Source organism: Anolis carolinensis, chromosome 4 (genome assembly GCF_035594765.1).
Source record: "Anolis carolinensis isolate JA03-04 chromosome 4, rAnoCar3.1.pri, whole genome shotgun sequence".
Classification (NCBI taxonomy): domain Eukaryota; kingdom Metazoa; phylum Chordata; class Lepidosauria; order Squamata; family Dactyloidae; genus Anolis; species Anolis carolinensis.
In genome coordinates, this window is record NC_085844.1 from 220,175,345 (window position 1) to 220,189,724 (window position 14,380).

At 36.9% G+C, this 14,380-nt stretch overlaps 1 long non-coding RNA gene across 1 annotated transcript in view; it reads right to left on the reverse strand.

The window, feature by feature from the left end:
* The window catches only part of LOC103278768 (uncharacterized), a 55,326-nt gene that overhangs the window by 23,838 nt on the left and 17,108 nt on the right, over positions 1–14,380 (reverse strand). The window lies entirely within an intron of this gene.

A 14,380-nucleotide genomic window follows, 5' to 3' on the forward strand; every position in this document is an offset into this window, starting at 1 on the left:
TTCCATTGATTCTATTCAGTGACAAGGAGATAGCTATGACCAACATGGAAGAAACTTATGGAATGTTTGCAAACGATGGTGCATCTAAACTGTTGAATTACTACAGTATTAAGTGCTATGGCTTAATGATGTGGAATCTTTGAATCTACAGATTGTTTACTTGTTTATATTTATTTTTCTTGGTGTTTTTGTTCTGTACTCTTTTAATAGGCCATCAGAAGTCAAATTAGTAGGGAAAAGACAAGATATAATAAAATGAAGGCAATTTGTTCAACAAGACCTTACTTCCTTCTCAGCCCCTTTGGCCAGAATCCCACTGCATCTTTTAAAATCTGCTTCAGATAGTTTCCCAGCTTCTCTCAGGTCTCGGAGAATGGGAGTTTTCTCTATTCATCCAGCTACATGAATATAATTGGCTTCAGAACTGTTTGATGGGTGAATAGATTGCTTTGATGGGTGGTAGATTCCCCATCTTTGGAGGTCTTTAAACAGAGCTTGGATGGGTTTCTTTCAGGGCAGCTTATGTATTCCTGAATCGCAAGGACTTGGAGTAGATTACCCTTATGATCCTGTGATTAATTAAAACACAAACTTGACATAAACAAGCTCTTATCTTTTCTGCCTTTTGGGCAACACTGCAGTGCTCATATTATGGGATGATTCCCCCATGTTTTATTTTTCAACTTTACTAGTTCTATTCATTTTTACTAGCTATCCAAGAACCTGAAATATATTTAAACTTCCATGACATCTGTAATTCACCTGTTCACTCTTTATTGGAGCAACTAGAAATGTTTTCCAGACTGCAGTTTTAGGAGTTCAATTTATATTTGTTAACGCTGGTAGTTGAACTGTGGGATGGGATATTTAATTCATGTTTACATTCTAGCTCATCATCATATTTTCTTGCTAACTGATTTACTATTATTTCATCTTTATTACCATTTAGTTATATGAAGAAGTTTGAATTTTTCTGTTGACTTAGTACTAAAGTAATTCAAATTTTTTTTGGGTTAAGCTGTTAACTTAAGGTGGGAGCTCTCTGAAAAATAAATTGCAAGGCTAACCTCAGTTTTTGGGGATTGTACTTGGATTCAACCATAGCTAGAAAAGTTGTCACTGAAATGAGCAGGTGTAAAAAACAAAGGACTGTTATTTGTTTCAGTGATATAGAGTCAGCAGAAAACTAGTTTCATGATGGGCATTTAAAGGCATGGTCTGGGAAAAAGGTATTTTAGTTGGAAGATTTTCATGTCAGGAGCAACTTGAGAAACTGCAAGTCACTTCTGGTGTGAAAGAATTGGCTGTCTGCAAAGACATTGCCTAGGGGATGCCCGGATGTTCTGATGCTTTTACCATCCTTGTGGGAGGCTTCTCTCATATCCTCGCATGGGGAGCTGGAGCTGACAGAGGGAGCTCATCCATGCTCTCCCCGGGTTGGATTCGACTGGCAACCTTCAGGTCAGCAACCCAACTTTCAAGTCATAATTCTTGCCAGCACAAGGGTTTAACATACTACACCACCAGGGGCTCCTGGAAGATCAGTGATATCCTAGGATTCTTGTTGTTTATTGTTGCTATCCATGCCTAAACATTGAGGATAATTGATGTAATCCTTCAACTTCCATCTTTGAGGCTTGGCCTATCTTCTTGACACTATGGGTTATTCGTAATGTTCCTATGCTGGCATATTAAGTGGATATTCAATAGCACCTCATAACAGATGATACTGGTATGGCCAAAACTGAACACCATAAACTGGTACCTGTCTTGAATAACCCTGAAGTCCACTCCACAGGATCAAACTGGTATAAACTGTATAAAAGTACTGATTTTCTGAGAATATATGTATATGTTTACATCACTATTTAGCTACCTACAGACATCTGGCCAAATTGATTCAGCATCACAGTAATGGGCTAAACATCATAGCAAGGAATTTTGACATCTGACTCTTATATAGGGCTCTCTACCTCACCCTACTCATGATAACTGGTTATTAACTTATATCCTTTACATGAGGATGCATATCATCAACTTATTTTAACTTATCTGCTCTAAGTGCAGATACCCATTATCCATAGAAATTAATCTTTTGTCTGAGAAAGAAAAGAGAAGGGAAAGTAAGAGATCCAATTAAAAGATAGGACACATAGTACATCTGAGTTCTTATGCAACCATCTATTACCAAATATCAGTCACTCACAGTTCAAATCACTACATCATTTGACTTCATTTTAAAAGTGCTGAATGGATGAAAAAAATCTATTAAACAATTTACTTCTCAAAGTGGAAAGAGATTCAATACAAGCCTATTTGATAGGGCTATATCAAATGTTTCCTGTCTAAGGTAGGGACATTTCTGACCATTTATATGATTTGGGTGTAGGACTGGATTCCTTTACGAGATGTTTGTCTAAAGACACAGAATAAATGTTGTTTTGGAAATGGCATTGGAAGCCAAATATCTACCTTGCCAGCACATGTTATAACATCTGGTTTCTGTAATAATAATCTATCAATAGTAATTTCATTTGGTAATGCATTTTTCAAATTTATTTGGTTATTCACACTTAGTTGAATTACCAAATATCCATCATGTTACATTTAATTGTATCCTTTGACATGGAACTAAATGCCTGGTGTACATCTTTAAATCCATAGGAATATTAAACTAGAGTACCTTGGAGAGTAGATTCCCTGAAGGCACCAGATCTTTGAAGCGAAGCAGGGTCAGTGCTTGTTAGTACTTGAAAGCCAAATCACCAAGAAATATGAGGGGCTGCTCACTATATTTCAGAGAAAGGGCAGTGGCAAACCATGTCTGAGTATCGTATGCCTAAGAAAACCTTATGAAATCCATGGAAGTACCATCAGTTGACAACAACTTGAAGGCATACAGAATTCCTCCCATATGACTTTATCTAATCCTTAAGTCCTCAGATGGGATCACTTTCTGCATACATTTGTTTCTTTAAAGTAACATCATGCATTATCCCCACTATACATTTAGCTCTTTGCTTCAATCCAAAAGTCCTAGTAGGTTATAATTGTCACTAAACTTAACTTGAAATGTCTTAATCATAGACAAAATTCCTATCCTTATTAGATATGCATACGTAGAGAAAGTAGTTTTATTCTCCTACTGCCCATGCTAAATGCGGCTATCTTGTTATTTGAAAGGATGTAAAACATCTTCATGAATTGTCTTATCATAAATGAGAAAGACTATCAAAAAAGATAGTAAACTGAAACAAGGGTTTGTTGTTGTTTTGAATTTTAGAATTTCTTTTAGAAAACTTAATTATACAAAAATATTAGTTTTGGGAGTGGGAAATATACATTTTTCACAGGAACAGAGCTTTTTGTACAAACAAGGTTTTCTGTACATAACTGATTTTTTCACAAATGAAATTATCAGATACAGTAAATGTTCCTACTGTGAAAGATTTCTGAAAAATAAGCAAAACATTACATAAGAGAAGCCTCCTACAGAATGGTAAGCCATCAAACATCTGGGCGTCCCCTGGGCAATGTCCTTGCAGAGATAGTCTATTTTCAACAAATAGTATTAAACTATGAGTTTTTAACTATCTAACTTAAGGTTGATATGACTAATGACTTTATTGATAATACCATTGCAGTACTGGACTAAATAATCCCAAAAGTGTATACATATATTTTGTTTGAAGGTATTTGGACAACACTGCCCAGTCTATTTCTTACAAATTGTTGTTTCACAGTAACTTCTTCTGAAAGGATGATTGATTCCAATTTGGTCATCTTATCATCAGATTACATTGTAAATTTTAGCTTCTAAAATGATTGTTCCTGAAACGGCATCCTGCATAACCCTCTTATTCACAAGCCAGAGACCTGGTGGCTATAATTTTCTTGTCTGGTCATCAATCAGTCTGTTATTACTACTGCAAATAGCGCATTTGTCAACATCTGATGTTCCTGATGATCAGGGCATGATGGATTATTCTGTAATTAAAAAAGCACAGGAGTAGTGCATCATAATTAGATCAGGAACATGATATTGGACTGTGGCAATGGCCTAAATCCAGTAGTTTCCTTTGACCCAAACAGTCTGTGTTCAGCCCAAATGACTTATCTGCTACTTTTAAAAATAAGAAAAGTTTGGGAAATACTACTACCGTACTATTATTAATGCAAAAAAACATTGTGCACCCAAGACCATTACTCAACCATTCATGGAAATATAGAATAACTAGCTATGCCTGGCCATGCATTGCTGTAGCTTATGGGAATGCTTTGTTGGCCAGGTGGAATAGCAGTGAATAGCCTTGCATCTTCAAAACCTGGCAGTTTTCCTCTTATGGGAATCCTTGTTTGGTGAGCTGAAATACAAAGGAATAGGCTTGCTGCTTGGACGGCTGGGTACTTGCACAAGGGAATGGTTTTGTGGGCTGCCAGAATTGCAATGAATAGTCTCGCTGCTTCAAAGCTTGTCTGCTTGCTACCTAGGGGAATCTTTGGTTGGCCAACGTCAATAGTACAGAGTAGTATCACTGCTTCAAAGCCTGACCGCCTTCTACCAAGGTCAATCCTTTGTTGAGCTGGTTAAATTGCACTGAATAGCCTTGCAGCTTCAATGCCTGGCTGTGTTATACCTAGGGGAATCCTTGTTTGGCAAGCTGGAGTAGCACCCTCAATCAAATTGTTTCCTTTCTGGAATTTCCGATTTCCCTGTTTTCAGAGGGTTGCTCTTTATTTACTGTCCTGGTTTTAGAGATTATATTGTTCTGTATTATTATACCACAGTAATTATTATATATTTATAATTTTATATTATCGGCTTAGAACTGGATTATATGAAGCCCCTTCATATGAAGCCCCTTTTATACAGCTGTATAAAATCCACACTGAATTGGATTATATGGCAGTGTGGACTCAAGATAATCCTGGTCAAAGCAGATACTGTGGATTATCTGCGTTAGGATTCTGGGTTATATAGCTGTGTGGAAGGGCCTTGAGTCTACACTGCCATATATTCCAGTTCAAATCTGATAATCTGTATTTTATAGGCAGTGTGGATGAGGCCTAAGTGCACTCTGCCTGCCCCCTGGATGTCATTTTGGCAGAGGGAGTTGCTATGACACAAAGGGGTGGGGCCTAAAGGCAACAGGGCCTATCTTTCTTACTGGCAGCTAGGGGGAGAAAGACTGTTTCTCATTCTCTGTAATTTGGACTATTTTTCTAGGTTTTTTATTAATTAAAAGACATAGATTGGATTACTATGTCTTTCGTGTCCAAATTTGGTGTTCAGTGGTTCAGTGGTTTCTTTTGTTTACTCCATGGGAAAAACGCACATTACATATCTATATATATATAGATAGATAGAGTTGGAAGACAATACAAAGAGCCTCCAGTCCAACCCTTTGCCATGTAAGAACACAAATTCAAAGCACGCCTGACAGAGTACCATCCAGCCTCTGCTTAAAAATCTCCAGAGGATGCTACACTACACTCTGAGACAGCATATTCTATTGTCGAACAGCACTCACCATCAAAAGGTTTTTCCTGTCATTTTTGTAGAATCTCCTTTTCTACAGTTTGAATCCTTTGTTTAGTTTCCTAGTGTCTAAAGCAGCAGAAAACAAGGTGGCTATCTCCTCAAGATAATATCCCTTCAAATATCTTAACATAACTATCATGTCTCCTCTTAGTCTTCTCTTGTTCACGCTAAACATAATGCTGCCCCCTAAATGACTCCTCATAGGGCTTGGCTTCCAGACTTTACCACTTTGGTCACCCTTCTCTGGTCATGTTCCAGCTTGATAATATCCTAAGTCAGCACTTAATTTAAAGAGATAATTCTCCTTGAAGAGAAATAGGTATAAAGTAAATGATAATAATAGTTTATTAAGTTTAGGTGTTAAACATTAACAGTTGGGGTGCTACTATTTCTGTCTTCATCTCCCTCACATCCTGGGAGAACCTAAAAGAAGTGCCAACCCTTCTACTTTCTCTGTTGTGGATCTGTGTCTGGCCTTATTGAATGTCTGGATGGGGAAATGGCAACAGTGGGCAGGGGTGACTGACCCCCTGAGGTGGTTTTGGTGCTTTCCCTTCCCCACAGAATGATCTTTGACTTATCCATGGGTCATATTGAAATCCATAATTTTGGCCCCAAATCCTACCTTTGATTTATACATGCATATATATGGTATGTTCTCAATTGCATGTCATCACTTTTCTAGTCCCTCAGTCCACTTTTCTCTCCATGTTTACAACTGCCCTAAAATGCCTGTAATTTCCTGCCTTCAACTTTGCCCCCTTTTCTACAGCATCTTTCAAAGTTCCTTTCCAAAGTTTCCAGAACATCCAACAGTAGTTCTGCACTTGGAGATCTAAAGATGTAGTGTTAGAATCTCCTGGGTGGTATTCACTGTACATGAACACCCAAAAGTACTGTTAGTCACCAAGAAGGAGAGCTGAAAGCAACAAAGCTGCTAGGGAGTGGTTAAGAGATTTCTATTCAGCAGTTTCAAGATCCCAGGTACCTAATTAGGTCAGCATTTCCTATTTAACAATGATGGAAATAATACCATTTCTTTTTGTCTCTTTATCACTTGATGAATGATGATCTTCAGCAACTGCAAGCTCCAGCTGTAAGACCCTTATCTACCTCAATCCCCAGATCATCAGACTCACGGAGACCACCAGGTTCAGGAGTTGCAGATTCCTGGAAATTTGCCTGCTCTTCATTTGAATCTTCTGACTCCACAAAGTGAGTTATGAATCCCATGCCCTCCATTAGGAAACTTTTTCATCCCAAGAGGGTTGTCAATGTGGTCAAATTGTCCCATATGCTACCTGGTTTTTTTTTTTTAGAGGCCTGTGGTAGCAAATAAAAATTTAAATAATGTTTTTGAAGAAATGAAGGGATGGAAATCCTTAAGAACACCAACAATGCACTTGGAGACCTCATGGCAACCATGGGCCACACTTTCCCCATGCATGCTCTGAGCAGTTTCCGTTGCACAAAAGCTCCGCTAAATTAACTCAGTCATTTGTGTTTCTGAAGGAATTTATCCCCTCAACAGAAACTATACATTTGCTCATTCAAAATCTTTAAATTGCTATGGTTTTATTTAAAAATATTTGTGAATCCTCCCTGAAACCCAAGGCCAGGTGTATATCATTGATAACATTGCTTAAAGGGTGAATAACCTTAAAAATGTGGGCAAGGTTATGAAGCAAACTGACATGAAGGCAATAAAGAGAAAAAAAATGAAAAGATTTACAATGTTTCCTTTTTGTGGCTGGTGGTGACAGTTAAGCTTCTGATTTTCTGAATCCTTTGTTACATACAGTCTGAAATAATGGCAAGAGAGAAATATAATGAGTTCATAAATGCCACTGACTAGAAACATTTGACCACAGTTCTATGTCCTCTGAGTGCATGACCTCAAGAGATTACCTTCCCAACAGAGACATACACATCTTTTGAAGAACCTTTTCAAAATGTTTTATAAAACTTTCAAGACCAAAGGAAAAAAAATAATTGAGCTTCTGAAGGATTTCTAAATACACAAAATTGTCAAACTTCTTCATACTTAGGATGAAAAGAGCTGTTAAAGAAACCAAACAACATAATGTAGATGAAAGCTGACAAGGCTCCAATTGCACCATGGAAAGGTCCATTGTAAAATAGTGGATAGCTAAATAAATAAATGACACACACAGTTTTCTGATGTCATTATGGGATTAATTAGAAATAACCATTAACTAAAGAGTAATTTCTGTTTGTCAGATCTGCCATATAAGTTTATTTCTCATCTTCCAGCACATCTTTTTTCCCTTGACTATGATAGTTAATTTCTCTTCCTCCTTCACCCTTTTCTCTTTCTTTTAATGACTTTCCAACCCAGTGCTTTGATTTATTCCACATATTATGTCTTTCTATAATTTTGATCATACCCACTTGTTTGCATGTTCTTATTTAATTCTATAGAGACAATATATCCAATTACGTTCAATTGTGCAGACAATGAGTCTATCGGAATGTGCTAAGTGCGCTAATACGTAGGGAACAAATGGTGAGAAATGAGAACAGTCATGGTGAGGAAGTAATAAAAATGATGTCTGATAAGAAGTCATCCATAGATTTGTAAAGCATTTTGCAAAGCCAGCCAGTTTCAATATTCTTGCTATTATACAGTCTTGATTCAAATGATATCCTGTTGAGAGTGGTTGTTGCCAGGAATGCTGAGCATTATGCACGTTAGTCAGCACATAACTGTTTTGTTTGAGGCTGTGGTTAGGAAGAGGTTACAATCTGAGTTCAGTTCATTTTTTATCAGAACTAATAAAATTTTTCAATGTCTTCATATTTGGGACGGGAAGAGTTATTTCAAAATCAAACAACTGAATTGAGATAAAAGTCAATACATCTATTGAGAACTAGGTCTTCGACTGCTTACTCCATAAAAGTCAGGATTTAAATCTGTTTGTATATAAACAAGGAAGTGTTGAACATGAATAAGTGAGAACTTTGGTTCCTGATCAATTAATTATTCATTTTGCTTCATTATTTAGAAAGGAGAGCCAATAGGTATACATCTAGCTAATGTTCTGTATTCATCATCATTAGTCACCATTGTGAGACTTCTGCCATGATCGTAACTCTCCTCGCCCTCTTCTATATTTTATCAGCTGAATTGGGAGAAGGAGGTCCTCTCTGTCAGTGGTCAGTACACAGGTGAATTACATTTCTGATAGGTTCAGGGAGAGGCAGGAGAAGTTACTGAGTTAAGTATACTTCACTAAGTAACTTCTACAGAATATTGGCCCACTGAATTGTTTTTAATCTCTCCATGTTACACATAATTTATGCATTTGTGAAAAAATTTCTTCCAAATACAATAATTTTCATTGTTACTAGTGGAAAAGATGTTACCAAGTTTGCAAATAAAGAGGAGAAAAAAATTCAGTTTTTCACTCTTGCTCATGAGAAAGAGACAAACAAGGATTTACATGTGTATTCTGAATGGTGTTTATAAATAGCTAAATATGTTCATGCTCCCTCAGGAAGAGGAACCTTAATGTGAAGTAACTGATCAAGCTTACATCCTGATTGCAGACCATGATGCTAAGCATAAAAAGTTTGGCTGACTTTCACTATTTTTAATTGCTCATAATCTTTTTCTAAGGCCAAGGAGATATATACATGTATAGTTTAATTCTATTTTGATGCTGACTTTTGTATGTTTTAACTATACTGTCACCATTTCAATTTGTAAGCCACCTTTTGCCCCAGTTATAGGGCTATCAAAAATGCAAACAATAACAACTTTATTTCAAAATAAAATCCTGTTTTAAACTAACTAAATCATTATTTTAATGTACTTGCAAGGAAATTTAAATTTCAGTATTGTTTTGCTTTATTCTTTCCATGAATTTAAAACTCCATCATAGATCATAAGCACCCTAAGCAAATAACATTGCAGTTGGTGGTCCCGTGCAACTTTGCTATTCCAAAATGAACATGAGCCAAAATAGTAAAATTCTTGAAGGTCTGTTCAGGCTTCTCATCTCTAAAGCTAGATTCCCTTTTTTATGTTGCCTAAACTATAATACTTCCTGTTTAGTGTGGGACAAGAAAGCTGAATGTTGAGCTATGGAAAGCGACATTTCTTTCTTTGTGTACCCATTTCTACTTCACCATATATCAAATTCAGTACCTAACATCCCCCCACCATCATTGAATGTCTTCACCTTTGATTTTTAATATGAGATATCACTTCTTGTAACATAACTTTTGCTGCATCCTAAACATCCGCAGTTGCTGTTTTTGCTGCTGTTGTTTCAGCAAGGTTGTTTTGAGATTTGTTATCCTGCAGTTTTATCTTTTTCAGACTTTCAGGAGGAAGATGCACCTGGTGAAAATTAAAGCAAGGGGAATCACCTTGCGGTGTTTTTTTTTTTAACCACATTTTTTTTGTATTCCTTTAAAGATCCCTATCTCGCCCCTCACCTAGCAGGCAAATTTCTTTGCATTCATTATTCTACCTTTACTGACTGAGCAAGTGAGTCTGTTTAGCATTTATTTTTAATTTGTTCATGCTCATTCAAGGCTCATCTCACCTCTTCAGTCAACATTGACAAGCACTTTTTTCATGGTTGGAAGGTAGTGCTGCTGCCGAGAGCCAGATGCCTGCTTTGCTAGGAAATGTGTGAACTTTTATCTCCCTTCTCTGCAAGAGGAAGAAGTAAATCAGAGTGAGCTGACAGCTTTGTCTCTTCAGTATGTTATCCATAGGCAAGAGGATGCCTCCCCTGGGATCCCATTAAGTGTACTGTCTCCACCAGCAAACCTTTGGCAAGCACATTCACTAAGACCTGCATGTCAAAGAAAGTCCGCCAGTTAATGATTGCAGAGAATTCACTTCTCTCACTCTATCTACCTTTACATTACCCCTTCCTTTTCTTTGGTTTCAGGTTTATTTAAAAAGTGACTTCACTCAAGTTTGCAAAAGCTTCATCTCTCAAAGTCAATGTGATGCTTTCAGTAAATGCCACATTCTCACTTTTACCTGTTCTTTTCCATCAAGCCAGTTTCAACTTATGGAAATCCTGTGAATGAGTGTCCTCCATGAGCCCTGATCATCAACATACTAATTTATGTCCCTGACTTAACTTCACTTTTTCTTATTGCCTTCTACTTTATATACCCAGCCAGTTTTAAGCATGAATTTAAAAGTCATGTTCTGTGTTTAATCTCTGTTCTGTGTATTTTAAAATTTATTTTTATATAAATAAATTTTATATGCATTTTATAGCAATACATTTTAAAATTCATTTTATAGCAATTCATTTTAATATGTGTACCATTTATAGAATGTTTACAATGTTTATGTGTTTTAATTATGCTGTAACCGGCCTTGAGCCATGTGGAGAGGCAGGTAAGAAATAAAATTATTATTATTACTAGTATTACTGTTATTATTATATGAAGCATTATTATCTTCCAATTAGTCATGTCATCTCATGCTATGTCTAAAATACAATGGCCTCAACTTAATTATTTTGGCTTTTAATGAGACTTTTGGCTTAATTTATTTATTTCTGGTTTTGGCAATCCATGTTAGCCACAGGATTCTCTTCTAGCACTACATTTCAAATGAATTTCAAATGAATGAATTATGTTCCTATTAGTTTTCCTCGCTGCCCAGCTTTAAAAATCAGAAAAAAATATGGCAGTATGCTTCTTAGTTTGGTATTGGTGGCAAAGTGCGTTAAAGCGCTGAGCTGCTGAACTTGCGGACCAAAAGGTGCCAGGTTCAAATCCCGGGAGCGGAATGAGTGCCTGCTGTTAGCCCCAGCTCCTGCCAACCTAGCAGTTCAAAAACATGCAAATGTGAGTAGATCAATAGGTACCGCTCCGGCGGGAAGGTAACGGTGCACCACGCCGGCTCTTCGCCTTACAAATGGAGGTGAGCACCAACCCCCAGAGTCGGTCACGACTGGACTTATCGTCAGGGGAAAACCTTTACCTTTACCTTTTACCTTACACCTGAGGATCTTATCTAGATCCCTTCATATCTTCCTTTCCACATCTTAGAACACATTCACATGTGCCACTCATGTAGGACTATTCTAGAGTGGAGTACTCGAGATTAGTCTTGGGAGAGTCTTCATGGCCAGGCTCTCATATGCCCTGGTGAATAGAAGGAGTGTACACAGCCAGCTCCCAGCAGTAGGGTGTCTGCACTGCTCAGTGAAACCCCCCTTGACCACCTCCCCTTTCTGAGTTGGCCAGTATAGCAGGAATAATGACTGAAGACCACCAGCAATTTTGTGCCCTGTAGTTGCCTCTATGATTAATATAGGACAGTGATGGTAAGTGCAATTCTCTGTCCCACCTGAACCCATGGAAAGTGGGATGGCCATGTAAACTGTTCCAAATCAGAAAGGGTCCGTTGTTTACATGTCCCCAAAGTTTGGATGAGCTACGAAGCTTTGGGGAAGCTTTGTGGCATTCCGAACCTTATGAAATACTGGACAAGGCAGCCTTTCTAGGCATGTAGGGTGAATTGGTTCAATACATCTTGTAGATACCATAAATTCCATTCATCCTGTCCTGCTTCATTTGTCCCATGTAGATGGGTCCCTCTGGTTTTTTAATGATTGTCTCCATTTTTGGGTGATAATGGACTGGATATGGGAAATATTTAATTGTTTGGATGTCTGCATCACTTTCAATACAGAATGAAATTCCCCCACAGAAGTGGGTATAGAACACAAGAGGTTCAGAAGCTTTTCTGAATTTGCATTTTGCTGATTTATGAAGAGTTATTTCAAGGGGGATGAAGAGAATGTGCAATGGGATTTACAGTGACATCTAAGTACAGTAAACTTTCATTGTGCCTGATAACATTCATTTTTCAAGGTACAATAGTTCCAGTCAGCAAGAAAGTCTAAATGCCATGCATTTCCCTCTGCCCTTCTGCAATGGAAAAACACATCTGTGGCTGCTGAAACAAAGCCTGCTAGTGTACATGGGACGTGATGAAATACAAAAGGATTCGTCAAGAGAGAGCAAATGGCTAATTGAGCAATATGCTGCATTATCTTGAACACAGGAAATTGTTCAGATCTTAGAATCACAAGGGAAATATCATAGCTAATGATTTTTAATAATTCATTCACACACTACAAGTTAGGTATCTATGTTAGAAAGTGTAGACTGCTACATATTGAAAAGAAAGAACAGATTATAAACAGATATAAAAGATAATGGATCTGTAAAGACACTGTTATTAAAATCACCTTGCTAATAGCATAGCCTTCTTTGTCCCATGATATATAAGGCTTGTTACAAGAATATTGTCTCTAAATGAAGGTCAGGGGTTTTTTTGGCAGCATGATTGCTTATCAGCTGATTAACTATGTACTGAACTTAAAAATATTCCAATTCCATTTTCTCAAAGATAAGGTGGATTGTGGAACAACTGAACAAATAAAGGATTTGGTTCCTAAAATATTATATCAAAGAAACTCAAAAACAGATTGACTGTTAAATTACAATTTAATAATCTCATCTGCCACTTATTTTTTAGTAGAGGATGAAGAGAAGTAATCAGCAGAAATATTACAAAGCATTACTGAGACCAGCAAAAAATGGGATGGGTATCACAAGAGTTTTGGAATATATGAAAGTATGGTGAAATAACAACTCAGTCTTTTGCACTTGTTACTTTGGAACTCTGCACTGGTGATGTGATGGATTTATCTCCTTAGTAAACATTCATGTGAGTGCAACTTTTATGATTTTCAAGCCAGTACTTTTTTATCAAAAGCTGAAAGCTAGAGTTGAACTACATATATTAATACACCCAGAAATGAAATTCTAAAAGTCTCATGGAAATAGTTAATAATATTTGAAATTAGAATTAAGATGATATTTTATTTTCAATGTTTGTAAGTTAGGATTATATTTTATTATATTTTTTACAAATTATGATTACTTTTTATTGGTATTTTGGATTTATGACTCAATAGGTTAACTTATACGTTGTTATATTTCTTTAGAACTATGGCAGCTTGTTCAAATTCAGAGTTACTCAAAAGCAACCCGAGATGGGCATGCAGTTTAATTTGAGCTTTGTAAAGTGGATGAGGATATGACTCTATAGCCACTTGATTCATGCTTATATATGTAGAACTTTCTTCTTCAAGAATGGGCTAACTAGAATGTTGGCATTTTTTGTTTTACAATACTGTTTTGTCAAGGATGCAAATTAATTTTTTTATGAAAGAGAGAAGGGAATTGACTACCCCAAATAATGAAACAAAACCTTTTTTCTCCTTATAGTTCCCTATTTAATGTCATAGAAGAATTAACTGTATATCAGGCTTTTCGTTGTTCAAAGCGTAGAGTTTTAAATCTCCCCAGTGTTGTGCCCTTTAGGCTGGAAAGTAATACTGAATTGCCTTCTGAGTGCTCATTAAAGTGAAGGCCAGTCAATAACTGAGGGAGACTACAGTTACACATCCATGCCCTCAGCCTCAGGAGGAAACAAGTCATAATAAGAGAAGAATCAATTATCCACAGCTTCTCCTCCTCCAGAGAAGGTTCCATTCTGGTGTTACTTTCTATGTATCCACTCATCCCATATAAATAGGTGGAGCAGCTAAACTCTCCAATGTTGTCTCTATGGCTATTTTCCGAGATTTATGAGGTAGAAAGAAGGAAAAACAGAAGAGAACTGAGGAAGAGAGATGTAAATAAATAAGACAGCTGTCATGGGTTTAGCCTCACTGCCTTTCTGTCTCTCTCTGTTTGTCTTTTTCCATGAATTTCAGAATTTACCACCAGCTTCCCAAAAGAAATTTTGTCAAGTTGAGA